Source organism: Euprymna scolopes, chromosome 34, assembly GCF_053919585.1.
Source record: "Euprymna scolopes isolate OS-2025 chromosome 34, ASM5391958v1, whole genome shotgun sequence".
NCBI classification, from domain to species: domain Eukaryota; kingdom Metazoa; phylum Mollusca; class Cephalopoda; order Sepiida; family Sepiolidae; genus Euprymna; species Euprymna scolopes.
The window spans coordinates 51,540,659-51,567,883 of NC_136515.1; the positions used below are offsets into that span (position 1 = coordinate 51,540,659).

Here is a 27,225-nt window from a genome sequence, read left to right on the forward strand (position 1 = left end):
GTAATACTGAAAAGGAGACTGAAGCAGGGAAAAGAACAATCCTATCTGCAAAGAGACAGAAAACCAATTATCTTTATAAAGACGAGCAGAAAAAGAAAACCTGTATGGAAATAATACAACAGCAAAAGAAAAACGAGTCTCTTGTGGTTTCCCATATACAGTTTGCTCCATTTTAAAGCTTGTCTTTAATCAGATAAATTGGTTTAATGACATTTAAACAATTGTCTTGGAATAATAGAACGAATGTAAAAGAAAATAAAAGAATAAAAAAAAAAGAAAACACTGGTCATCGGAAGTAAAAAAAAAAGAAACTTTAAGAAAAATTTTTTTTTTAGATGTTTCCTTGTGTTATGAAATGAATTTGTAAGTAGTAAGATACAAATATGAAAAAATAATTGGATGAAAACGATTCTACATAGATCAATAATAATAATAATAATAATAATAATAATAACTTACATCTGAAATAACTTTAAATCACTTTAAAAATAATTAGATTTGATAAGCCACTGTTGGTACCATCTATTGAATTATTGAATTACATAGATCAAAATTATACAAAGTTATTTCCCTTTGAAATATAAATATATTCATTTTCTTAAAATATAAGATACTATCAAGGAGCACCTGATGTTGCCCGGTCGTAAAATATGCTTTAATTTATCCAGATTGCGTATATATTACAATAGAATCAATCATCAATTATTTCATGATATTGTACCCATTTTATAGTCGTGATTTCAAACATAAAAACAAAGAAATTTTGACTTGGCTGCCATCAGCCAGAATCGAAACTAAAAGCAAAATTTGAAAGCAAGAAATGGAGACAGACAGGCAGACATACTGAGTTTTATAAATGAGATTGGTTTCAATATTCATTGTTTATAATCCAGGTTTTCGAATTGGTTCCTTATTTTTTTATTATTATTTATTTATTTTTTTTTTTTTTTGCTGAAGAGGATTTTAATATGAGTGTCTTTAGTTTTTCGCATTTAAGTTTTTTCCTTTAATAGTTGGTCACAACTTATTAAGGCTAGAAGCCATTCAAGGATAAGGTTAATGATTCTTTTTTGAGATGAGAATTGATACTATGAATTATTTGGACTGCTGTTTTCATCTTAAATGTTATTCTAACAATGCTTCGGCTGATGTAATCTCAAACCTTCATATTGTCAAACTTGTTCATCTCAAATCTGTGGCACAATGGATAAAGTACTAAGTAATAATCAGTTGTAAGTAACAGTCTTCTAGCGATTAAAGGTTCAATCTACAGTACAGGTGATACTAGGAAAATAATCAAGAATTACTCAAAACTTTTATCCAAGGCTGACAGAACAAGAAGAGTCTACTCCCTTAGATAAAATAAAAGGTTCAGTTTGAAATTTCCGTACACATGACAGAATCTTGGGACAACTGTTCTCATCTTGAGTGTTATTTTCATAACGTTTCGGTCGATGTAACCTCCAACCTTCTTCAAGTGTATCTTGTCAAATTCAGAAATGTTTCTGCTGAACTCGAGAATTTGGATAGAATTTTGAACAGAATCCTTTATTTACTTCATGGAGGTAGCATGCTCTTGTTCAGTCAGCCATGACTAGATAACGGTCCTAAGTAATTCACAATTGTATTTTTTGGTCACCCACACCGAGAATTGAACCTTCAACCTTCAGGAGACTATCACTTTTACAATTGATTTTTCAAAGTACTTTAACCACTGCACCACGGGTTCTTGTTCTGAGTTCGACAAGATACACCTGAAGAAGGTTGGAGGTTACATCGATCAAAACATTGTGAAAATGACATTTAAGATGAAAAGAGTAGTCCGAGGATTCCAAATAATACGACTAACTAATCCTCATCTCAAAAATTCAGAAAAAAATTTCAGAGTTCAGCTGAAAGATTGCCGAGTTCAGTAAGATCCACCTGAAAAAGTTTAGAGATCACATGGGTCAAAACATTTTGAGAATAACATTCAAGACGAGAACAGTAGTTCAAATAATACAAGAATCAATCAGATGGATGGATTGTCTAGTGGACGATGAAGAATATTATGAGAGGATTGGTTGTTTGATTGTGTTTTACAGCATATCAACACTTTTCAGTAATTTTGGTAAAAGATGTATGCTTTAAGTTCTTTACATCTTCAAATATTTATTCATGGTGTTTGGTTTAGTGGTTTTGTTTTATGACATATCACAATATTTTTCGAGTCATTTAATGCTGAATCCAGTTATTTAGGCAAAAGTTTTTATACTTTTATATCTTCAAATAAAGATTTGTGGTGTTTTGTTTTGTTTTTTAATTCTTGTTTCCAGCTTTGCAGAACATGATTGAGTTTTTCAAAGGGAAGGTAAAAAAACAATGCCATCAATATTCCATTTCTGAATTTTTTAGATGAGGATTGGTTCTTCGTATTATTTGAAATATTTGGACTACTTTTCTCATCTTGAGTGTCATTTTCACGTTTCCGTAAATATAATCTCTGACCTTCTTCAGGTGTAACTTATTGAACTCGGTAATGTTTCTGTCGAATGTGAAGTGAATAAGGGGTTCCGTGAAGTGAATAAGGGGTTCCGTGAAGTGAATAAGGGGTTCCATGAAGTAAATAAGGGGTTCCGTGAAGTGAATAAGGGGTTCCGTGAAGTAAATAAGGGGTTCCGTGAAGTGAATAAGGGGTTCCGTGAAGTAAATAAGGGGTTCCGTCAAGTGAATAAGGGGTTCCGTGAAGTAAATAAGGGGTTCCGTGAAGTGAATAAGGGGTTCCGTGAAGTAAATAAGGGGTTCCGTGAAGTGAATAAGTGGTTCTGTTTGAAATTCCATAAAAATTCCTGTTTGTTGTAAAAATGGCACTCAAGGTGACAACAGTAGTCCAAAGATTCCAAATAAGACGAATGACATCAATGTTTGATGTATTTTAGGCCAGGAAACTGGTATCTTCAGAAAGCCTGATCTTTGGGGAGATTTGGGGAATGATAATGTTGATAATGCACACATACATACACACAAGCTCACGCAGGACGGTTTGAAGCTAAAAAGCACTGAGTGAGGAGGTGAAACTGTCAAAACTGATCTTGCTAGAGGTGAATAGGTCAAGTAATTGACCCCACAGCTTTCAGGATTGAAACACCTGCTAGACGAAAGATCAATATATAAGTAGGCTGAAGAGCCAAACAGTCAAAAAGCGACAGCAGCCACAAGCCAAGCTGCTACTGAATCCACCTCCTCCTGCTGTATTCTCTGTCTACCGCTTAAAATGTGCACACAAAGCAAGAAATAAGATAATAATTTTATATTTTTCTAACAAATGAATTTGTGTTATGAGTTTGTTTTTCTGTCCTGACGAGAAACTACTCAGGTTTAACCCAGCTATATCACAAATGTGTTTAAATACAAGCATTCACGAGAGGATTGAAAAGGTTCATGACAAGCATTTGAAGATGATCATGCTGTAGTCTGAAAGAAAGCAGTCCTATAATAATGTGTTCCACAGAGGGATTGTTTTGAGAAAGAAACTCTGTTCGTGGACATTCTCCCTGATGCTAAGCACATCCACAGACTGTTAGTATGGCAATGTGATAGTTTTAGAGCTACCCAGATAACAAATGGGTTCAATCATAAGTAAACTCATTCGGAACATTTACTAAGCGCCAGAGACTAGAACCCCTCCCCCATACTTCAAAACAGTCAAACACATAAATTAAGTAATAATGTTCACGCTGGTTTCCATGAATAAACTTGACCTTCATAGTAAGCATTTGAAGATGATCATGTTGTAGTCTGAAGGGAAACAGTCCCATAATAATGTGTTCCACAGATGGGAAGTTTTGGAAAAAAACTCTGTTCATGGAAATTCTGTCTGATGCTAGGCTGGAACCTGAACACCAAGTTCTTGTCCACTGAAAAAAATGTGCAAGACATCTTTGAGGTAGATAGCCAGCATATTCTCCAAACCAGGAATTTTCAAACTTGTAAACCCCTTTATATTTCAGGTTTTTTCCCTAGGGACTCCTTATGAACGCTTATTAAATTTATGCATAAATTTTTACATTAACGCAATAAAACTGGTCTTAACTTTATGTTTGACATAAGTATTCAAATAAATTAATGCTCCATGTTGATGCAAAATGCAACAAAATTAAATTTTGCTTTATTAAAAAATTAATTTTTTCGTGTAAATAAAAACAGTAATAGCACTTTAAAAATGGTTTTATCGTCAATTACGCAGGATTTTTTAAAATACTTAGTGAGAAGGATGTGCTTGCTTGACTTTGCATCAATTCTTGCTGATATTGATGATAAACACAAACATAAGTACTTTCTGGGGCAAGTCTGAATCTGTATTTATTTTTCAAATTGGTTAGGACCCCCTTATCTTGCCCTTGCGGATCCCCTGTGATCTAGAGACCCCAGTTTGAAAACTTAACATTCACTGTAAACGCCTAAAGTTCAAAAACTTTTACCATGGTAGTGGCAGTGGCAATGTAATAGTGCCAGAGATTCCTGGATAACAAAGCTCTGATGAAAACGCAGGGTTATCAATATCAAGATACAGCACTCTGTGGTCATCACTACCTCTGGCAAGCAAGGGCATATTACATGCATAATTGTAACTTTATTGAGTAAAGAAAACTGCCTTTGTGTGCTCTGGATTAAATCTTTCTCATTTTTTTATGCAACCGCTAATCCTCATACAAAATATAGAAACTATAAAACTGGCAAAGATTACCATTCCTTTGATGATGCTGTGATCTCAAGCTAGTGCGACCAGGCTTAACATTGAAATACCAGTCAATTCCAGAACACAAATGATTGCAAAAAGAGTAGGGCAAGAGCTTGTTCGAGACAGAATCCACAACAACCTTTCCTGAATCGGCACTATTTTGAGTCCAGTGGCAAGAGGAAGTCCAGGACAACTAGAAACAATGTCGAGATAAGCGGAGAGCACATAAAGCACCTGATATTCCCAAATGGTCACCCATTTAGTACTGACTAGGTTCAACGTTACTTAACTTAGATAATCCAACGAGAACCAGTGAGTCAACATGATTAAGTAATCTGAACAATCCAAATGATATTAGGTTTAACTACTTTACTATACAAGATAGGGAGGATTTGATTAAGACTTAAACCGAACTGATTGACATCTATTAGAATGAAAGGGGTTATTCTAATTCTTTTTCGTGTCTATTCAAGAAACCACTTTTAGGTCATACTATTTTTTTTTTCAGCACACATAAATTTTCATGCTCAATAAACTGTGATAAAACCCTAACCCTAACTACACCTCATTTGAATCGGCACTGCTCGAGTCCAGTGGCAAGGAGAAGTCCAGGATGACTGGGAACCACCCTCTTAAGTAAGACACTATCAAATCTCCAATACTAATGATTACTACGATACTATCCCATTGATTACTGTACATGCAATAACCCTTATCCCCGAGTGGCTTCCGAGCCTTGATAAGTGGTGACCTCCATGTAAAAAAAAAAAAAAAAAAAAAAAGCGAAGAGCACATACAGCATCGGGAAATCCCAAATGGTCACCCATTTAGTACGATTCAACGTTACTTAACTTAGATAATCCAACGAGAACCAGTAAGTCAACATGATTAAGTAATCTGAACAATTCAAATGATATTAGGTTTAACTACTTTACTATATAAGATAGGGAGGATTTGATTAAGACTTAAACCGAACTGATTGACATCTATTAGAATGAAAGGGGTTATTATAATTCTTTTTCGTGTCTATTCAAGAAACCGCTTTTAGGTCATACCATTTTTTTTTTCAGCACACTGATAGTGTCAATTTTTATGTTCAATAAATTGTGATAAAAGAAACACACTAACTTTGTTTTAAGGTTTTATTTGCACATAAAACCTTTCATAATAAGCTCTGCGACCTCTCAATATCAGTCCAATCTCAGTGTACTTTTGTCAGGAATTCAATGATGTATTTCTGCTTCTGACGCATGCTTACAACAGGGGGTTGCTTTCTTAGTCTCACACTAAGAATATCTGCAACAGAGAGATGAAACTTTCAGGTAATGAATGCAGAAGTTTAGTCATCATAACAAAGCAATTTGCAATTCTCTTTTATGGGTGGAATAAAAAATAGGAAGCATTACTTTTGGAACGCCCCTAGTATTTATATGTGTGTTTGTGTGCAGCATACTGGTTAAAGAACCGGGAAACTGGGATTAAATCTTTGACTCAATCATACCAAAGATTTAAAAATAAGGTACTTGAGAATCAAAGTTAAGTGCAGCAACCCTGGGGGAAAAATGTGATGCCCTTTCCTACATCTTAGTGTTGTAGGCAATAAAAAGGGATCAACTGTTGAGAGATCCCTACAGCTACGAACCGAGAAAATGGAGCTATTAAACCTGACATCGTGATATGGGACAAAAAAGAGAAAGAAGCAACCTTAGTAGAAGTCAGTCTCCCCAACGAAGCTGGGTTAAACAGAGCTGAGAGAGAAAAGATTTTTTTTTTTTTTTACAAGGTAGTCACCACTTATCAAGGCCCGGAAGCCACTCGGGGATAAGGGTTATTGTGTGTACAGTACGTTAGTTTTGGAGATCTGATAAAGTGTCTTAAGGAGGCGGTTCATCAGAAATTTGTTCTCATTGGACTTGAAGACATCCAGGTCGTAGTCAGGTGGAAAACAGGCAACCGGAACAGAGCTTTGTTCATGGAATGTACGTTTTGATTTTGGCCCAGATAAGGAGTGGGGAAAATTTTGGACAGTGGTTTCAGCTAGACGGGTGTTTTTCATGAAATATTGGCAAAAGGGGACCAGAGATTGGAGTTCAGACGAGCACCTGCCATGGTAGTAACGATAAAACAAAGACAGGCTCGTAACGTCTCTCCTGTGGGAAAGAGGTTGCAGGGAAGATAACGAAATATCAAGGTCTTATGTACGACATGAAAAGAAATTGGAATCTTAGGAAGATCTCTATCATTCCAGTAAGCATGGGAGCAACTGGACTCATGAAAAAGAATTAAAAAAAAAAAAACTACCTGGTAGATATACCCGGTGAACCAAGTGCAAGAGAGAATAAACCAATTGCCCTTAAAAGGACCGTCAGAATCTTAAAAAGATCTCTTGGTTGGAATATATAAGATAGTAAGTGAAAGTTTGGAATCCGGCAGGTTGGTTGGTTGTTTTTGTTTTATGGCATATCAACCCTTTTCAGGTCATTTAATGCCGAATTTAGTGATTTTGAAGAAAATTTTTTTAATAGAATATATTTTTTTTCCAAGTCAGTTTCTATTCAACCCATAGTTGGGACCCTAACAGGTAATACCACTTCAGGTCAGAGTGGACCTCGGAACAATGGCAATTAAAGGGTGGTTCCACACTCCCCAAAGCCTGCAAGCTGGGGCCTCGCCATCGGATATAGTTTAAGGTCATATCCAGGACCGTGGAATCTGGTAGGATGCCCCATCCCCAGTTTGAACAAACTAATAAGAAAATTAAAAATTTTAGGGAGATCACCATCATTTCAGTAATAATGAAAGCAACCAGACTCATGAAAAAATTTGAAAAAACTACCTGGCGAATATACCTACTGAACCAAGTGCCAAAGAGACACAAACAATTGCACTTAAAAGGGTGATTAGAATCTTAAAAAGATCTCTTGGTTGGAATGTATGAAATTGCGGGTAAATGTCTAGTATCCGGTAGGATGCCTCATCCCTGGCTAAAACAAAATGGTAAGAAAATTTAATAAAAAACAAACAAATGAAGCATGCATGATTATTTAAACCTACATCACTTCCGGTTTGGCGATGGGCGCAACAGCAAACATGTGACGTTTTTTTCACTTTCTTTTCCTCCTTCGCGATACGGGTTCAAGCCTGTTTACTACTCCTTTCTTTTTTTTTTTGTGCTCGCAATTTTTTTTTTTTTTTGTGCTCGCAATTTTTTTTTTTTTTGCTCAACCAACACCCTTACAACACAACTCCATTTTCTTTTCCCCATTTGTGTCACGGGTTTGAGCCTGTTTGCCTACTACAATTTGTTTTTTTTTGGGGGGGGGGGGGCTCAACACACCTCAAAACACCCGGGCAACGCCAGGCACCCAGGCTAGTCCTTTATACTGAGAACAAGGATTAAATAAAGGTTCAGTTTTGAAATTCGATTTTAAAGTTCAACATAAATATTTCAAAGATAAAAAAGATTTTGATTATTTGGACTACTGTTCTTCTCGTCTTGAGTATTATTCACACAACGTTTTGGTTGATGTAACCTCCGACCTTTTTCAGGTGTATCTTGTCAAACTCAGGAATCTGCAGAGAATTTTGAAAGATTTCCAAGTTGAATAAGATACACCTGAAGAAGATTGCGGTTACAATGACCGAAACGTTGTGTGAATAATATTATATACCATCATTGTGCGATTTCCGGTAAACTGTTCTCATTAAAATTATCTGAAATATTTTTTGCAATCATATTATTATTTTGGTGAAAAGTTTTTTCTATTACAAGGAAATCACCACTTATCAAGGCCTGAAGGTCACTCGAGGATAAGGGTTAATGGATGTAAGGTGGTAGTGTTGTGATCGTTGATGGTATAGATTGGGTAGAATTTGGATAATTAAAGAGGACGGCTCAACAAGATCTTGTTTAATAAACAATACATTATTCAATGATAATATCGTCAAGTCAAAAAATTAATTTAAGTTATAGTGATTTGATAACAAGTAATTTAGGGATTTTTTTTCATAATATATATTTTTTTTTCATAATATATATATATATATTTTTTTCAGAATATATATATATTTTTTTTCATAAAATATATATATATATTTTTTTCATAATATTTATATATATTTTTTTTCAAAATATATATATATATTTTTTTCATAATATATATATTTTTTTTTCATAGTATATATATATTTTTTTCGTAATATATATATATTTTTTTCATAATATATATATATATATTTTTTCATAATATATATTTTTTTTCATAATATATATATATTTTTTTCAAAATATATATATATTTTTTTTTTCATAATATATATATATATTTTTCATAATATATATATATATATTTTTTGTCGTAATATATATATATATATATATTTTCGTAATATATATATTTTTTTTTCATAATATATATATATTTTTTTCACAATATATATATATATATTTTTTTCAAAATATATATATATTTTTTTTTCATAATATATATATATTTTTTTTTTCGTAATATATATATATATATTTTTTCGTAATATATATATATATTTTTCATAATATATATATATTTTTTTCATAATATATATATATTTTTTTCATAATATATATATTTTTTTTCATAATATATATATTTTTTTTCATAATATATATATTTTTTTCATAATATATATATATTTTTTTCATAATATATATATATTTTTTTTCATAATATATATTTTTTTTTCATAATATATATATATTTTTTATCATAATATATATATATTTTTTTTCATAATATATATATATTTTTTTCATAATATATATATATTTTTTTTCATTATATAAATATTTTTTTTCATTATATAAATATTTTTTTCATAATATATATATATTTTTTCATAATATATATATATTTTTTTCATAATAAGTATATATATATTTTTTTCATAATATATAAATTTTTTTTCATAATATATATATATTTTTTTCATAATATATATATATTTTTTTTATAATATATATTTTTTTTCATAATATATATATATTTTTTTCATAATATATATATATATTTTTCATAATATATAATTTTTTTTCATAATATATACATATATCTTTTTCATAATATATATATATATATTTTTCATAATATATATATTTTTGTTTCATAATATATATATATTTTTTTTTCATAATATATATATATATTTTTTTTTCATAATATATATATATATTTTTTTTTCATAATATATATATATTTTTTCATAATATATATATATATTTTTTTCATAATATATATAATTTTTTTCGTCATAATATATATATATTTTTTCATAATATATATATATATATATATATATATATTCATAATATATATTGTTTTTCATAATATATATATATATTTTTTCATAATATATATATATTTCCATAATATATATATTTTTTTTCATAATATATATATATATATATATATATATATATATATATTATGATATATATATTTTTTTATAATACATATATTTTTCATAATATATATATACATATTTTTCATAACATATATATATATATATTTTTCATAACATATATATATATATATTTTTCATAATATATATATTTTTTTCATAATATATATATATTTTTTCATAATTTATATTTATTTTTTTCATAATATATATTTTTTCATAATATATATATATTTTTTGTCATAATATATATATATATTTTTTTTTTGTCATAATATATATATATTTTTTTCATAATATATATATTTTTTGTCATAATATATATATATTTTTTTCATGATATATATATTTTTTTTCATGATATATATATTTTTTTTTCATAATATATATATATATTGATATATATATATTGATATATATATATATTTTTTTTATGATAAATATTATATATTTCATAATATATATATTTTTTTTCATAATATATATTTTTTTTTCATGATATATATATATATATATTTCATAATATATATATATATATTTTTCATTATATATATTTTTTATTCATAATATATATATATATTTTTTTTTTCATAATATATATATATATAATTTTTTCATAATATATATATTTTTTTCATAATATATATATATTTTTTGTTTTTCATAATATATATATTTTTTTTTCATAATATATATATATTTTTTTCATAATAGATATATTTTTTTCATAATATATATATATTTTTTTTTCATAATATATATATATTTTTTTTTCATAATATATATTTTTTTTTCATAATATATATATATTTTATTCATAATATATATATTTTTTTTCATAATATATATATATTTTTTTCATAATATATATATATATTTCATATATATATATATTTTTCATATATATATATATTTTTCATAATATATATATATTTTTCATAATATATATATATTTTTTCATAATATATATATATACATATATATATTTTCATAATATATATATATATTAAAAATTGTTTATTTCTGTGGTGCTTTCTTTTCCAAAAAAATAAAATAAAATCATGTTTTTTGGCACTTTGAGATATAACTTTACACAAAATATAGGGTGTTTATACTAATACTCAAACAAAAATTAAGAATTTATTACATTAATAAATACTGAAAATTTCATTAAAATTCATCAATTTCCTGAAGTTTAGTGAGTCATAAGTGAAAGAATATTTTTACATTTTGGTGATTGACAATTCATTTTTGCACGTACCTTCTGAAAAACTTTCATATACTCAATGTGATTAATCCAAATGATAACTACTTCACAAAATAGAGCAGGGAGAATTTAATCGCAAATGTTATAAAATTGTACAGATTGAATTTCAGGAAGTGCCTTTGTTAAATTCATTCCAAGGTTTTATGTGAATATAAAACCTTTGAATGAGGTTGGTGCTTCTCTTGTGACAGTGACCTTCGAAACAAGTAATGTGATATTTCTAAACATTTATATTTAATATCTCTCCATGCACTTGAATTTTATTGGCACAAAGGATTTAAAATGTGGAATCTACCACACACTTAGATTTTATTTTCGAATAGAGCAGAGGACCTCCAAACTATGGCCTGCAAATCAGATCCAGTCTGCCAAAGTCTTTAATCTGGCCCAAGGTGCTTTTATTGAAAATCTAAAAATATTCATGAAATTTTTTAAAAAGATGAAAATGCGTGAAAATTGTGTAGTGGTTTTTACTTTTTGTTCAGAAAATGATTAAAAGAATAAAGTTTTGGAAAACCAATTTTAATAAAAAGCAAAACTAGAAGCACCGCTTGCTTTTGATCCATCCATCCATCCATCCAGCATGTCCGCAGCCGAGATTGAACTCACCACACGAGTTTGTAGTATAATTCTAATCTTGTCCGTAGGTGAATACTTGATGCTTCGCCAGGGCTATCAAGGTTATTTTTTATCGTGACGCCATTACTAGATGGAGTGCCTACCACGGCTTAAGAGAGTCTCATCTACCCTCGAGAGAAGGATAGACTGTACCAGTTTCTCAACCTGGTATTTTACCTTGCGCTACATACAGCACCTCGCCTTCCTAAATGGTTATCCATCTGGTACTGGCCAGGCTCAACATTGCTTAACTTTGGTAATCTGGCGAGAACCGGTGTGTCAACATGACTGTGCCGTATATAATAATTGTATTATATATGACACAATCACATTGTATTAAACTGAAAACTGTCCATAAACTAACTCTGGTTCCTAAATTTATTGACCCCAATCTCCCCGATCTTTCTCAGGATACTTCTGAGTCATCAACAGTCATCAACAATCCCAAACTGAAAACTGTCCATAAACTAACTCTGGTTCCTAAATTTATTGACTCCAATCTCCCCGATCTTTCTCAGGATACTTCTGAGTCATCAACAGTCATCAACAATCCCAAACTGAAGACTGTCCATAAACTAACTCTGGTTCCTAAATTTATTGACCCCAATCTCCCCGATCTTTCTCAGGATACTTCTGAGTCATCAACAGTCATCAACAATCCCAAACTGAAAACTGTCCATAAACTAACTCTGGTTCCTAAATTTATTGACTCCAATCTCCCCGATCTTTCTCAGGATACTTCTGAGTCATCAACAGTCATCAACAATCCCAAACTGAAGACTGTCCATGAACTAACTCTGACTCCTAAATTTATTGATTCAAAATAAGAAATCCTATGCCTGATTTTTCATCTAAGAGTGATTGAGAAGCAGAAAATGACTTGTCCTTTTGGTCACTCATAGCTGACTATCAATAAAGGTTAATAAGTGTTAGATGGTGAGACAATGCGATCAGTAATGGTGGAACTTGAGTGGGGCTTAATTATTATTTGCTTGACTTGTAACAACATTCACTCTGGGTCGGTTGAGCTGGATCCTTTCAATGAAAGTTTCAAATTTTTGGATCATAAACTTTAAATAAATGAATATTTGTTTATTTTTTTTTTTAAATTGCATGTGGTCGTTCTTTCTAACCTCATGTTTTGAATTTCATTCTCTCTGTGCTTCTAAAAAGTAAATTACTTCCAATAGCTACACATTTGCGCATGAATGGGTGCCTACCCACTGGACTGGACAATACACAATCACCATCTTCAACAAATAAACTATGCAAAATGAACCATGGCAAGTAAGCAAAAAAAAAAAAAAAAAAAAAAAAATATTGTTTTTAAAAAAAAATCCTGATAAAGGCTTTGTTATAAGCCGAAAATTTGAAACTTTAAATGAATATTTGTACATTTAAAAAAATAAAAATTTGCATTGTGGTTGTTCTTTCTAACCTCATGTTTTGAAATCAATTTTCTCCGTGCTTCTAAAAAGCGGATTAGTTCTAATAGCAAAAAAAAAAAAAAAATGTTTTAGTTGGAAGTTATTTGAGTTCAAAAATCTGTCATGAACACAGCTGCAAATTATTTTGAAAAGGTTTACACCAGAATTGGGTTAAATGAATGCAAAGCATTAGTCAATACATGGCGTGATTGTCATCAGATTGAGATGTCACAGTATCAGGTGCATAAGAGCGAGAATTGGTGAGATTATATCACACGACGCACATTCAAGAGTGAGATTTGATAAGGTGTAAATAATTTTCTAGCATGGTAGAGGGAACCCACCTTCTTTGCAATGTCCTCAATGTATTTGTTCCAGTGTTTTCTAAATGGTGTGCGTGTAGGTTTACAGACCTGTCTATGAGAAGAATGTTTTTTTTAATTATGAGTCACCGCTTAATGAGGCCTTAAGACCATTTGAGGATAAGGGTTAATGAATGTAATGTGGTAGTGTAGTAATTGTTAATGTGTGTCTGTGTGAAACGGCATTAACCCTATTTGGGTTTAACTGGCTTCTTCCAAAGGAGGAAGTTCCATGGAAGTATGAAATTCACAAGCGGTCCCCAGTCGCATGTATATCCCCGTTAGGGGAGATGATGACGTTAGGTTTTTGCACCTCTTGCAGGGAGGTATCGACATTCTCCTAGATACTGCGTCTGGAATTATCAAATTGGTCACCCATTTGAGTAATGACCAGGCTCAATGTTGCTTAACTTCAGTGATCTGATGGGAACTGATGTGTCAACGTGATTTTGCCGTATAGTAATTGTTAATGGTGTAAATTGGGTAAAATTTAATTATTTATGGGGACGGCTCAACAAGAACTTGTTTACATTGGAATTGATTCTCACAACCTTTGAGGAGTTTATTCTAAATCGCCTGAGGCACCCTATCGGGAAATACCAACGGGGCTACCCAGGCATTTTTTCAAGCCAGAGATCTATTCCTTTATGATATCATACTTTCCCAACCCTTGTATCATACTGCTGTAGGAAACAGATAAATAGATTCACATGTGTTGATGCAACATTGTTATCATCATTCTGCATAGCGAGAAGTTACTGAACATCCTTGCCTGTTTTAGAATATGCAGAAACGCATCGACAATGAACATGATGCTCGTGGTCAGTGGGAGTGGTGCCAAAATGTATTCATAACAAAATAATGACTAATTAAAAAGAATTTTTTAAATATATATTAAAAAAAAAAGAAAAAAGAAAGGTCAGCTATTTTCCGACGCAATTCAAATGAGGAGACCAATTGTCTGCAGTTGTGCTGTTTAGGGGAAAGGTTCAGGAATCTGCTGCCAATCCTTGCTATTGAATTTAGTTGTCAGTGACCAGTACAGCTACAAACAAACTGACAAAAACACTAAAAAGCCAGTTTCAAAATGGAGCGCCCCCCCTCAATAAATCAATAAAGAAAGAAAATGAAAGAATAGGTTAGACACCCGCACTCGACAAACCCGAAAGGCAGCTAAATCCCACCCCCACACAGTAGAAATCCCTAGATGTAAAAGATCTTTCTACTCCAGTAGTTTCTTCCCCAGAACCGCTAGACTCTGGAATTCCATTCCAGGTCCCGGCTTCCCTAACTGTACTGACATGCAGAAGTTAAAGTGTAACGTGAGCCGACATCTTGCTGCCCAAATCCCAACATAGTGCCCCAGTAGTTGCTGCCCCTGATAGTAGCCCCCTACACCAAAGTGGCAATGTGCCTTGTTTGGGGTGAAAATGTAATATAAAAAAAAAAAAAATTTTTTTTAAAAAAGTCTGAATTATGTATCGATATGTAAGAGATTCAAAATGGAATGCTCCCTTAATGTAAATAAATCAGTAATATAATGGAAGGAAAAAATAATAAAAAAAATAGGCTAGTCCGAATTAAGTATTGATATGTAAGACAGATTCAAAATGGAACGCTTCCTTAAATGTAAATAAATCAATAATATAATGGAAGGAAAAAAATAATTAAAAAATAGGCTAGTCCGAATTAAGTATTGATATGTAAGACAGATTCAAAATAGAATGCTTCCTTAAATGTAAATAAATCAATAATATAATGGAAGGAAAAAAATAATAAAAAAATAGGCTAGTCTGAATTAAGTATTGATATGTAAGACAGATTCAAAATGGAATGCTTCCTTAAATGTAAATAAATCAATAATATAATGGAAGGAAAAAAATAATAAAAAAATAGGCTAGTCCGAATTAAGTATTGATATGTAAGACAGATTCAAAATGGAATGCTTCCTTAAATGTAAATAAATCAATAATATAATGGAAGGAAAAAATAATTAAAAAAATAGGCTAGTCTGAATTAAGTATTGATATGTAAGACAGATTCAAAATGGAATGCTTCCTTAAATGTAAATAAATCAATAATATAATGGAAGGAAAAAATAATTAAAAAAATAGGCTAGTCTGAATTAAGTATTGATATGTAAGACAGATTCAAAATGGAATGCTTCCTTAAATGTAAATAAATCAATAATATAATGGAAGGAAAAAAATAATAAAAAAATAGGCTAGTCCGAATTAAGTATTGATATATAAGACAGATTCAAAATAGAATGCTTCCTTAAATGTAAATAAATCAATAATATAATGGAAGGAAAAAAATAATAAAAAAATAGGCTAGTCCGAATTAAGTATTGATATGTAAGACAGATTCAAAATGGAATGCTTCCTTAAATGTAAATAAATCAATAATATAATGGAAGGAAAAAAATAATTAAAAAAATAGGCTAGTCCGAATTAAGTACTGATATGTAAGACAGATTCAAAATGGAATGCTTCCTTAAATGTAAATAAATTATAACATTATAACTATAATGGAAGGAAAAAATAATAAAAGAATAGGCTAGTCTAAATTAAGTATCGATATGTAAGACAGCTTGGTCTAACTTGGAAAATTCAACAAGTAAACGTTACACGTAAGGTAATATGAATTATAATAAAAGGATAAAAATAAATCTGATGCTTTAAATTAAAAGTGAAAAGAAAACTCAACGTTTTTCCCACCTGTTGGTTTATCTTGTCTTGTCCCACCTTTAGATTCTCCTCTCTTGATAAAGCCCACACACACCACAGCTGAGTGGAACCTTGAGTTTTAGGTCTTTCACTTTTCTATTTTAACTCATAACATAAATATATTTCTGCCTCTTTTGTCTGGAGATTAAACTGAAAACAAAACTCTATACCAAGATTAAATAATGTTTCTTGAGTAAAGACTATAAGGAATTCAAAGGTGAAACAGATTAAGTTTATTTTGTTTGTTTGTTTTATAATATAGAACAGGTGTTTCAGAATTTCGGAGATAAGGATTAATAATTTGTATTATTCAAACTAGTGTTTTCATCTTGGGTGTATTCTCTCAATGTTTCAGTTGAGGTAATTTCCGACCATCTCCAAGTGCATCTTGTCAAACTCAGTAAGCTATATAGAATTTCAAAGAGAACTCTGAGATAACTTTTGTTTCAAAAAGTATTATGTAATTTGTACTTGTATTTTTAGTATTGCCTGTACTGAAGATTGAACCTTCAACTTCCAGAAAACATGAGGTTGAAAGTTCAATCCTCAGTACAGGCAATACTAAATCTCGAGAATAATATATTACTTAAGACTTCCACTAAACGATTCTATTTAAAACTAGCAGTTCCGCCCGGCTTTGCACGGGTCCTATGTACTGTTCATAACTTTATGTGCATATGTATATATTAAAATATGTGAATATGTACGGTAATGCCTTTCTATATAATAGGCTTCCTTAACTACAATTGAGAAAAGTTGGTAGAGACCGCAGCCATCAAATTATTTTTAACTTTGACCCCAATTTTGACCCCTTAACATTTATTTGTTTTGAGCTCAATTGAATTAAAATTTTTGACCCATGTCAAAGTAACCTACATCTAAAATTTCAAATGTTTAGACCCAAAATTGGCAGAGGAGTTTGGTAGAGTCTGAAAAGGTCAACTCTGTAAACTTTGACCTCTTGCCAGCCAAATTTACCCCCTAAAAACTGATTAAAAAGCTGGCTGCATGTCGGAATACCCTTTATGTAAAATTTCAAATGTTTAGACCCAAAATTAGCTTAATAGCTTGCTAGAGACCACAAAGGTAAAATCTTTTGAACTTTGACCCCTTGGAAGCCATATTTTCAGCAGAAAAACGATTAAAAAGCTTGCCCTCTGTCTAGAATACACTTTATGTAAAATTTCCAATGTTTAGACCAAAAATTGGTTGAGTAATTTGGTAGAGACCGCAGAGGCCAATTTTTTAAAACTTTGACCCCAAATATGACCCCTTAACATTTGTTTTGGGCTCAAATCAAATTATAAAGTTATATTATAAAGTTAGATCCATGTCCAAGTAACCTATATCTAAAATTTACAGGCGTTTAGACCCAAAATTAGCGGAGGAGTTTGGGAGAATTCTCAAAGGTCAAATCGTTGAACTTTGACTCCTTAACAGCCAAATTTCTGTCCGCAAAACCAATTAAACAGATTTTCTCAAATCTTAATACCCCGTATGTCAAATTTTGAGTCTATAGACCGAAAATTGACGGAGTTATTTGGTAGGGAAATGTACACAGACAGACACACACAGTGGCATTTTCACTTTTATAGATAGATCCATACAGATTCTCAAGTTCAACAAGACATACCTAAGAATCTAAATAATACAACAAAGATGTTTTGCTTTATTTTTTTTCTAATTTCTTAACTTTTAAAAATAGTAATATGGGGTTCAGGGCTGGAAGTAAGAATACACAGAAGTCCTCATTCATTCATTAATTTTATTATAAAAAAATATTCTTAAATGAAGATCACTACTTAATTAAGGACACAATGATTTTGATAATAAGTCATCACTTATTAAGCTCAAAAGCAACTCGAGAATGAGAATTAATGAGATGAATAGTTTGTCGATTGAATGAAGAAGAATATTCTGAAAGGATTTAAAACAATGGAATGAACTAAATCTGATTACTTATGAAGACGGTTTATAACAAGTACTTGTTAATATTGGATTTGAAAATGACCATGTTGTAGTTGGTAGGGAAGCAATTCCATGGTAATATTTTCCACAGATGTAAAGTTCTTGGGAAAAAAAAATTTCTCATGGTAATTCCGTTCAAGGTTAGCATAAAAGAAATGTTACATGCTTGTGCTTAGGGGATATTAAACACACAACAAATATTTAAAAAAAAAAAAAATTTTTAAACCCTAAAAACTCAGAATTACAAAAAATTAAATATTTATTGTAGATAAAACAAGTCGAAAGCCAGGAAACATTTTAACATAAAAACAAACCAATATTTACAAATATTGAATATGTTCTTATTGTACTACTAGAAATTTGAAAGCATTTATTAAGATCCAAGGGAGATAATCAATTCTAACTTGAGTCTAATGTTTTTATTCAGAAGACTGATTAAAAGAGAATACCGAAATAATATTTCTTGGGTTGTCAAAGAGAAAGACAGAAATCTTTATATTTACCAAAAGTCCAGTTTTTCTTTAAAGGATCAAAGTAATTGATTCTTTAAATGGGTTCCTTTTGGCTGGAGAATTATCCTAGGAATTTTGCCAGAGTCAGCAGTAGTTAGTGTCTTAGCGACTGACAACTACACTCATTGATCATCTGCTTAACTAACTTAACTGCAAAACTAAAGAGTTTACTGAACAGCGTTCTTTTATAGTTTTGGTGGATGGAACATTCCAGAATCGCTCAAAATAGAATACTTTAATATTCCACATTTTAGAATATTGCAGAATCATTTGTATTATTTGTATTAATCGGACTACTGTTCTCATCTTGAGTGTGGTTTTCAGAACATTTTGGTTGATGAAACCTCCTTCAGGTGTATCTTGTATTCATGGGGGTAGCGTGCTTTTGTTAAAGTGATATTTTCCTGAATGTTGAAGGTTCAATCCTCAGTGTGGGCCACCGAAAAATACAATTGCAAATTACTTTGGACCTCTATCCAGTCATGACTGACGGAACAAGAGCACGCTACCCCCATGAAGTAAATAAAGGGTTCCACTCAAAATTCCGTCCAAATTCCCGAGTTCGACAGAAACATTCCCAAGTTTGACAAGATACACCTGAAGAAGGTCGGAGATTACATCAGCGGAAACGTTCCGAAAATCACATTCAAGATGAGAACAGTAGTCCAATGAATCTAAATAATATGAATAACCAGTCCTCATTTCAAAAATTCAGGAACATCATTGCAAAATCACTCCAAATGGAATACCTTACCTTTCCATAATTTAGAAAGTTACAGGATCTCTCCAAAATGAACACTTTTATATTCCATAATAATGTAATTTTTTTAATAGTAATAATACATTTTTAATATTATTATAAGAAATTGGAATATCTTAATACTTTTATGAGCAAAATGTCCTCCCATAACAAAAGGAAAGTTCTTGCTGTGAATGTCTTATAAGAATAGCAATACACATGAAAAAATTGAAATAGCTTGAAATATTTCAATATTGGTATGCATAGAAAGAGCTTGATGAGCTAAGAAAGAATCTTTTTAAATTTTTAAAATCTGATTAAAATTAAGGAAGTTATGGCTATTTTTGTACCTCACACGTTTGGATATTTTCCCCTCTTTAAGACCATATGCGTTTCGTCACATTTTTTACACTACTTTTTCAGTAAAAATGTCATATCTTTGTTAAAACACAAGACTAAAAAATGAAATTTACTGTATAAGTGTATTTTTGTACAAGGAATCAGAATATGCAACTGAAAATCTCCCAAAATTTATGGTTTCCAAATAATTCTTATTAAGAAAAACAAGCCGCGTATGCGTGGTCCCCTTCTGGTGCTGCATGTGAGATGATGCCACAAAATATAGTGAAGAAATGATGAATGTGAGAAGTATGAAGGGCCAACGTTGCCTTCACATTTTCGCCAAGTTTCAGAAAAATCTAATGGATGGGGCAAAAGTTATGGGGTAAAAAGTGTCATTTTTTACAATTTGGGGGCATTTGTAACCCCTTTTGAGCACCTGGGAATACCGAATCCCAGCGAAAATGGACAAAGGGTGCAGTTTCACATCTTAAAACATGTATATTTAAATTCAGCACCATGGAAAACCATCATATAGACAAACATATCAAGTTTTTGAGTAATATGAAAAAAGAGCTCCAAAAAGGCAAGTTTTTTAGCACTAAAAGTCTCAGAGGGATGCGAACCAGAATTTTGCCAGTGTCACCCATACTGGATTTATATTAAGAACAATGGGCTCCACATTTTGGTCAAGTTTCAGAAAAATCTAATGGATGGATCAAAAGTTATGGGGCAAAAGTGTCATTTTGGGCCATTTTGGGGGCATTTTTTTTTTTACCTCTTTTTAGCCCCTGGGGACGCAATGGCAAATTTCGCAAAAAAAAAAAAATTTTTTACTGGGCACATCTATTTATATGAAATACAATTTGTAGCAAAATTTCTGGAAAAACTAATAGACGGTTATCTGACAATCGTCCGGAATAACAGACGTACAGACGGACACAAAGACGCCATTGAAAACATAGGTTCCTCTCCGATAAATCGGCGGATCAAAAAAAAATATTAGAGCTCAATCACATTTTATTTTTGTCGCAGTCATTGAATTGTTCCAAAGTGAAGAATTTTCTGCAACTCGACGATTCTCATGTTCTTTTCACTAGCCTGATAATACGGTCTGACGTGTGAAAAATGGCTGGAAGAGAAAATGCTGAATTTTGGATCAATAGTTTCTTTTCTTTTTCTCCACATTCGTTTCATGGTTTCCATTTTTGGTCTATGGAATCTATAAAAGAGACAATCTTTTGTTTTATGTTGAAAAGCATCTTCAAAGAAACAGGATTAATAGCTGCTAAGACAATCTCTTCAGCTTTTGCACAGAGCTGATTTTGTCATCGATTGCCCAACAGATGATCTACAATGTACTTGGTATTCTTATGGATATTTTTAAGATCTATCAACAAAATCTATGCATTTAGCAACAAAGATACTATCCTGAACTCTTGCATGACGTCATCATATTTGGTTTAGCATCCATTTTACATGCTAGCATACATTGGACACTTTTAGAAATTGGCATCCAGTCTAACCTATCTTTGACAAGGAGGAAGAGGATGGAGATATAGTTTTAAAGGTAAACGCAGACTCTCACATACATACGAGGTGCCTTAAATAAGTTTCTAGGCTTTTTTGTACAGGCGTCTAAAATTGTTGTAGATTCTTGAAAATTCAGTATGTTGTTGCTACATATCTTATGAGATGACTGACGAATTTTTATGATTACAGGTTCAAATGAACAGCTACAGCAGGAATCGGAATACATCCTACTAAAGCCTTATTATCACAGCTGGTGAGTTTCAAAAATGCATCTGGACATGAGGACACTTTAGAAAAACGATATGCAATAAAATTCTGGTTAAACCTGGAAAAAATGCCACAGAAACGCATGGAATGCCTAAGACTGCTTTTGGACTATCTTGCATGCATTGAGCATCAGTTTTTAAGTGGCATAAGAGATTCAAGGAAGGCAGAGAGTCTGTCAGGGATGATGAGAGGGGTAGGAGAAGTAAAGAAGTCAGAACACCAGAGTTGATTGGCCAAATAAAGAATTTCATGGATAAGAACTGTTGTGTGTCTACAGAGATAATAAGCGCACAATTTGATGTCAGTGTAGGAACTGAACACACTTTTTGCGAGTAGCTGAAGATGCGGAAGATTTGCGTGAATGCTCCAGTCAACAACTCGTTACACGAAAAATGGCTTAAATAACACTGATTCAATATTTAAATTTAAAAAATCGAAAAAAAAAAAAAAAAAAAAAGAAGACATCTCACACCACGATTCAAACCCAAAACGTTTAGATAACAAACCAACTGAGCTAATCTAGTCAGTTCTTCAACTATTTAAAGTAAATCAGGTCATCTGACGCATGCATAGAACTGGTCGTCGTCACGAGGGGACGGTTTTTGTTGAGCCCCCCCCCCCCTGTCGAAAATTGTTGATTTCGGGATGAAAAAATTAACGTTTTTGGCCAATTTTTCTATATTTTTCAGGCGAAGGATGGGGCTTCAATATGATACCGAGTTTGTGAATTTTCGTTGTGTCTGTCGAAAGTTTTTAGCGGATACACAAACATACACATATATATATATATATATATATATATATATATATATATTCACAAACTCGGTATCATATTGAAGCCCCATCCTTCGCCTGAAAAATATAGAAAAATTGGCCAAAAACGTTAATTTTTTCATCCCGAAATCAACAATTTTCGACGGGGGGGGGGGGGGGGGGCACAACAAAAACCGTCCCCTCGTGACGACGACCAGTTCTATGCATGCGTCAGATGACCTGATTGTTGTGTCTGTCGAAAGTTTTTAGCGGATACACAAACATACACACATATATATATATATATATATATATATATATATGTGTATGTTTGTGTATCCACTAAAAACTTTCGACAGACACAACGAAAATTCAATGTGTGTATATATATATATATATATATACACACATTTTCGCTTTTATATATATATAGATTATTTTACCTTTAATGATATGCTAACAACGGTTGTTGCTACAAAGAAAAAGCGAGTTGAAGTTATTTCCTATATTTGTCTTGGTCTCCTTTGCGACTGAAATTGCAAACAACGCGTGTTGCTTCCACAGACAACATTATCGATTTAACGTCCGTTTTATAGGTTGGTATGGACAACTTTTAGAAATTGACATCTAATCTAACCTATCTTTGGCCAGATCTTAATTAATATTCAATATTCTTTTTATATTAACTAAAAAGAAATTTCCCGTTTTGAGGAAAATTAAAATCATCTTTGAAGTCATCATCATATACCGTTTAACATTAGTTTTACATGTTGGCATGTACTAGACGGCTTTCAGAAATTGACATCTAAACTAACCCATCTCTAGTCAGGTCATTTTTTTTTTTTATCCCTCTTTCTTTCAAATTTCATTCTCATCATTAACTAGTCCAGCTAGGGATTTTCCTCTTCGCCCTCCCCCCAAAATCAACAGAGATTAGACCATTCCAATAACGATCCAGCCCATGTTATTTTGCTGTGGGAGTTTAGTTCTGCGCAGTTCTAGGAGGTCCACCCTCCCAGGCTTTACCTTACCTCTTTGAGAAGGGGTTAGTTTATTGGTAATCACCTGAGGTGCCCTCACCGGGGAATGCTGACAGGGTTGCCTAGGCACTTTTTGCAGGTGAGAGGGCCTTTCCTCTTTCCAACTCTGGTTTCTAAGTTCTTGCAGTGGGAGAGAACTAAACATCTTTCCATTCTCATCACTACCACGTTTCACTTGGCCTTTTCCCTTTCCCCCCCCCTTTCCTGCTACCTCAAGAACTCTCATCCATTCTTTCAACATGACTATACCATCAAAGTCTCCTTGTCAAAGCATAGCAAAGGGGAGTAGAAAGAGGATCTTGGGGTTACTTTCCGCGCAACTCTTGCTTTCCTTATTTTGTTCTTTAATCCTCACATTCCAGAAGCGATGTTTCTGACAAAGAGGGAAGAATTGCTGTTTTCTGGATCAGAATCTATTCCATCTAACATGTATCATTGACGAGTTTTTAACCTTAAGGTATTATTTTTTTTAGCTCTTTAAATCAAGTGGCTTCATGCCTCGTTTGAAGCGATTTCCATATAAAACAAGCTGAACATGCAGGGTCCCCCTCCACAAGTGAAAAATTTACTTTCACTATGACTAATGTTTGTGCAAAATTTCAAAAATCCAAGACCTGGTTATTGAGAAAAGTATGAACAGATGAACAATTTGGGGAGCAATTTTGCCCCTATAATGGCCCCTAGAAGATCAACCAGAGTTATCCCGGAAAATCCGTTCTGGCAAAAATTTACTTTCACCATGACTAACGTTTGTTTTCCAAAAAGTCCAAGGCGTGTTTATTGAGAAAAGTGCGAACAAACAAACGGATGAATGGGAATTAATTACTAGGTTCAATCATACCAAAATATAAAAATTATATGTCAAGTGCTACCACTCAAATAATGAAAACCGCATCAATAGATTCACTGATCCCATGAGATGTTAAAGTTAGTATGTGCGCTGTTGATCTTGAAGGATATAATCTGTATTCTCCCACCCCATCATCATCATCATCTATTTAATTTGTCTTTTACATGGTGGTATGCATCGAACAGCTTTAAGAAACTGACTTCCAAACTAACCTATCTCTGGCCAGGTTTTGATTTATTTCCCTTTCCGTCAATTTCATTCTTATCGCTAACTCCTACGTTTTCCTTGGCCGTCCCCTGCTAAAAAAAAAAAAAACCCTGCTACCTCAACTGTTCTTTTTTTACACAGGAATCACCACTTATCAAGGCCTGGAGGCCACTCGAGGATAAAGGTTAATGGGTATACATTAGTTAATGTGATTATAGCATAGTAAACATAAGTAGTGGAAATTTTGTAAATTGGATTACTTAGGGAGGACGGTTCATCAAGAAGTTGTTTACGTTGGACTTGAAGATTATAGTCAGCTGGAAAATAGGCAAACGGAAGAGAGTTCCACAGGCGTGCAGTTCTAAGAAAGAAGCTTCGTTCATGGAATCTGCATTTAGGTTTAGGCACAGATAAAGAGTGTGGGAAATTATTGATAGTGGTTTTGGCTAGAGGAGTGTTTTTTATGGAAGTTTGGCGGGGTGGGGGGACCATAGATGGAAGCTCAGATGAGCACTTGCCATGAAAATAATGATAAAGCAGAGACAGGCTTGCAACATCTCTTCTGTGGGAGAGAGGTTGCAGAGAAGAAAAAAGAGCATCTTCCACTAGGCTATGAAGTCTATTTTGAACTCTGTCAAGACAGGATAAGCTTCTTCTAGCAGCTCCTGCCTAGATGTGGCAACAGTACTCCATCATTGGCCGTACCTGGCTTTTATATAGGTAGAGAATTGCATCAGGAGTGAGATATCTACTGGAGCGGTAGAAGGATCCTACCATTTTTCCAGCGACCTTAGCAATGGATTTGATATATGTGTTCCATTTCAAAGTAAAGATTAAGCCCAAAAGCTTGTCAAAACATGAACGCCTCCCCAAGACGAGAGCCATTCATTTTAATTGATGCCAGATGGGCATCAGAGCGTTGATGATGTAAAGATAGAAGCTTGGTTTTAGATGCATTAAAAGTAACCAGTCACCTATCAACCAACTTAAAACATTCTCATCCATTCTTTCAACATAGATATACTATATATAATACATTAGTGGGGGAGGGGCTTTTCTCCGGCATAAAATACACTAAAATATGATATTTTAATTTGCTCAAATTTTCTATATATTATTATTATAGAGTCGTGATTTCAAAAGTTAAAAATAAAAGGTACTTGGGTGCCATCAGCTAGAATCAAAATTGAAACTGTAGCATTCAAAGCTGGTGACGTTACCACTCTACCAACGTGGCACGCATATGCACTGATTAAAAATTAAAATTAAAAATAAACTAAGATGAATTTACAAAATGTATGATAATTTTTTTTAATTTTGAACCATTTTTGACCCCTTAAAAATTATTTTCACCGGCTAAAGACCCATAAAAGAACGGTCCATAAAAAATCCAATCATTTGAGACCCCTAGCGCCGCTTTGCGATTTTTAGTTTCGAAGGAGATAGAGTTTGAAAATATGGAGACAGGCAGACAGACATATGGCCTTTTATATATTAGATTATCATCATATTCCGTTTAACATTCGTTTTACATGCTGGCATCTGTTGGACGACTATTTCTGTTTTACTAATCTTTCATCACTATTTTGGTTTGACATCCATTGTACATCCTGACATATATTGGACGGCTTTTACTTACTGACTTTCAGACTAATGTATCTCTGTCCAGGTGTTTATTTATCCCTTGTTCTCTCAAGTCTATCCTTATCACTTCCTCCCATGTTTTCCTTGGCAGTCCACTGTGAACAAACCCTACTACCTCAACTGTTCCACATCTAACGACTTAAAAATTTTCACGCATTCTTTCAACATGGATATACCATTAAAATTTTCACCCATTCCTTCAACATGGATATACCATTAAAATTTTCACCCATTCTTTCAACATGGATATACCATTAAAATTTTCACCCATTCTTTCAACATGGATATACCATTAAAATTTTCACCCATTCTTTCAACATGAATATACCATTAAAATTTTCAATCATTCTTTCAACATAGATATACCATTAAAATTTTCAACCATTCTTTCAACATGGATATACCATTAAAATTTTAAACCATTCTTTCAACATGGATATACCATTAAAATTTTCACCCATTCTTTCAACATGGATATACCATTAAAATTTTCAACCATTCTTTCAACATGGATATACCATTAAAATTTTCAACCATTCTTTCAACATGGATATACCATTAAAATTTTCAATCATTCTTTCAACATAGATATACCATTAAAATTTTCAACCATTCTTTCAACATGGATATACCATTAAAATTTTAAACCATTCTTTCAACATGGATATACCATTAAAATTTTCACCCATTCTTTCAACATGGATATACCATTAAAATTTTCAACCATTCTTTCAACATGGATATACCATTAAAATTTTCAACCATTCTTTCAACATGGATATACCATTAAAATTTTCAATCATTCTTTCAACAT

At 32.0% G+C, this 27,225-nt stretch overlaps 1 protein-coding gene across 2 annotated transcripts in view; it reads right to left on the minus strand.

Moving 5' to 3' along the window:
- The window catches only part of LOC145259198 (calpain-D-like), a 153,244-nt gene that overhangs the window by 87,008 nt on the left and 39,011 nt on the right, over window positions 1-27,225 (minus strand). The window contains exon 1 of one of the 2 annotated variants that reach the window (XM_080117027.1): window positions 5,849-5,984. The exons of the other annotated variant lie outside the window; for it this stretch is intronic. The gene's annotated coding sequence lies outside the window, so the exon portion shown is untranslated. Of the gene's footprint in view, window positions 1-5,848; window positions 5,985-27,225 lie in introns of those variants that run through there. 2 annotated transcript variants of the gene reach the window in all.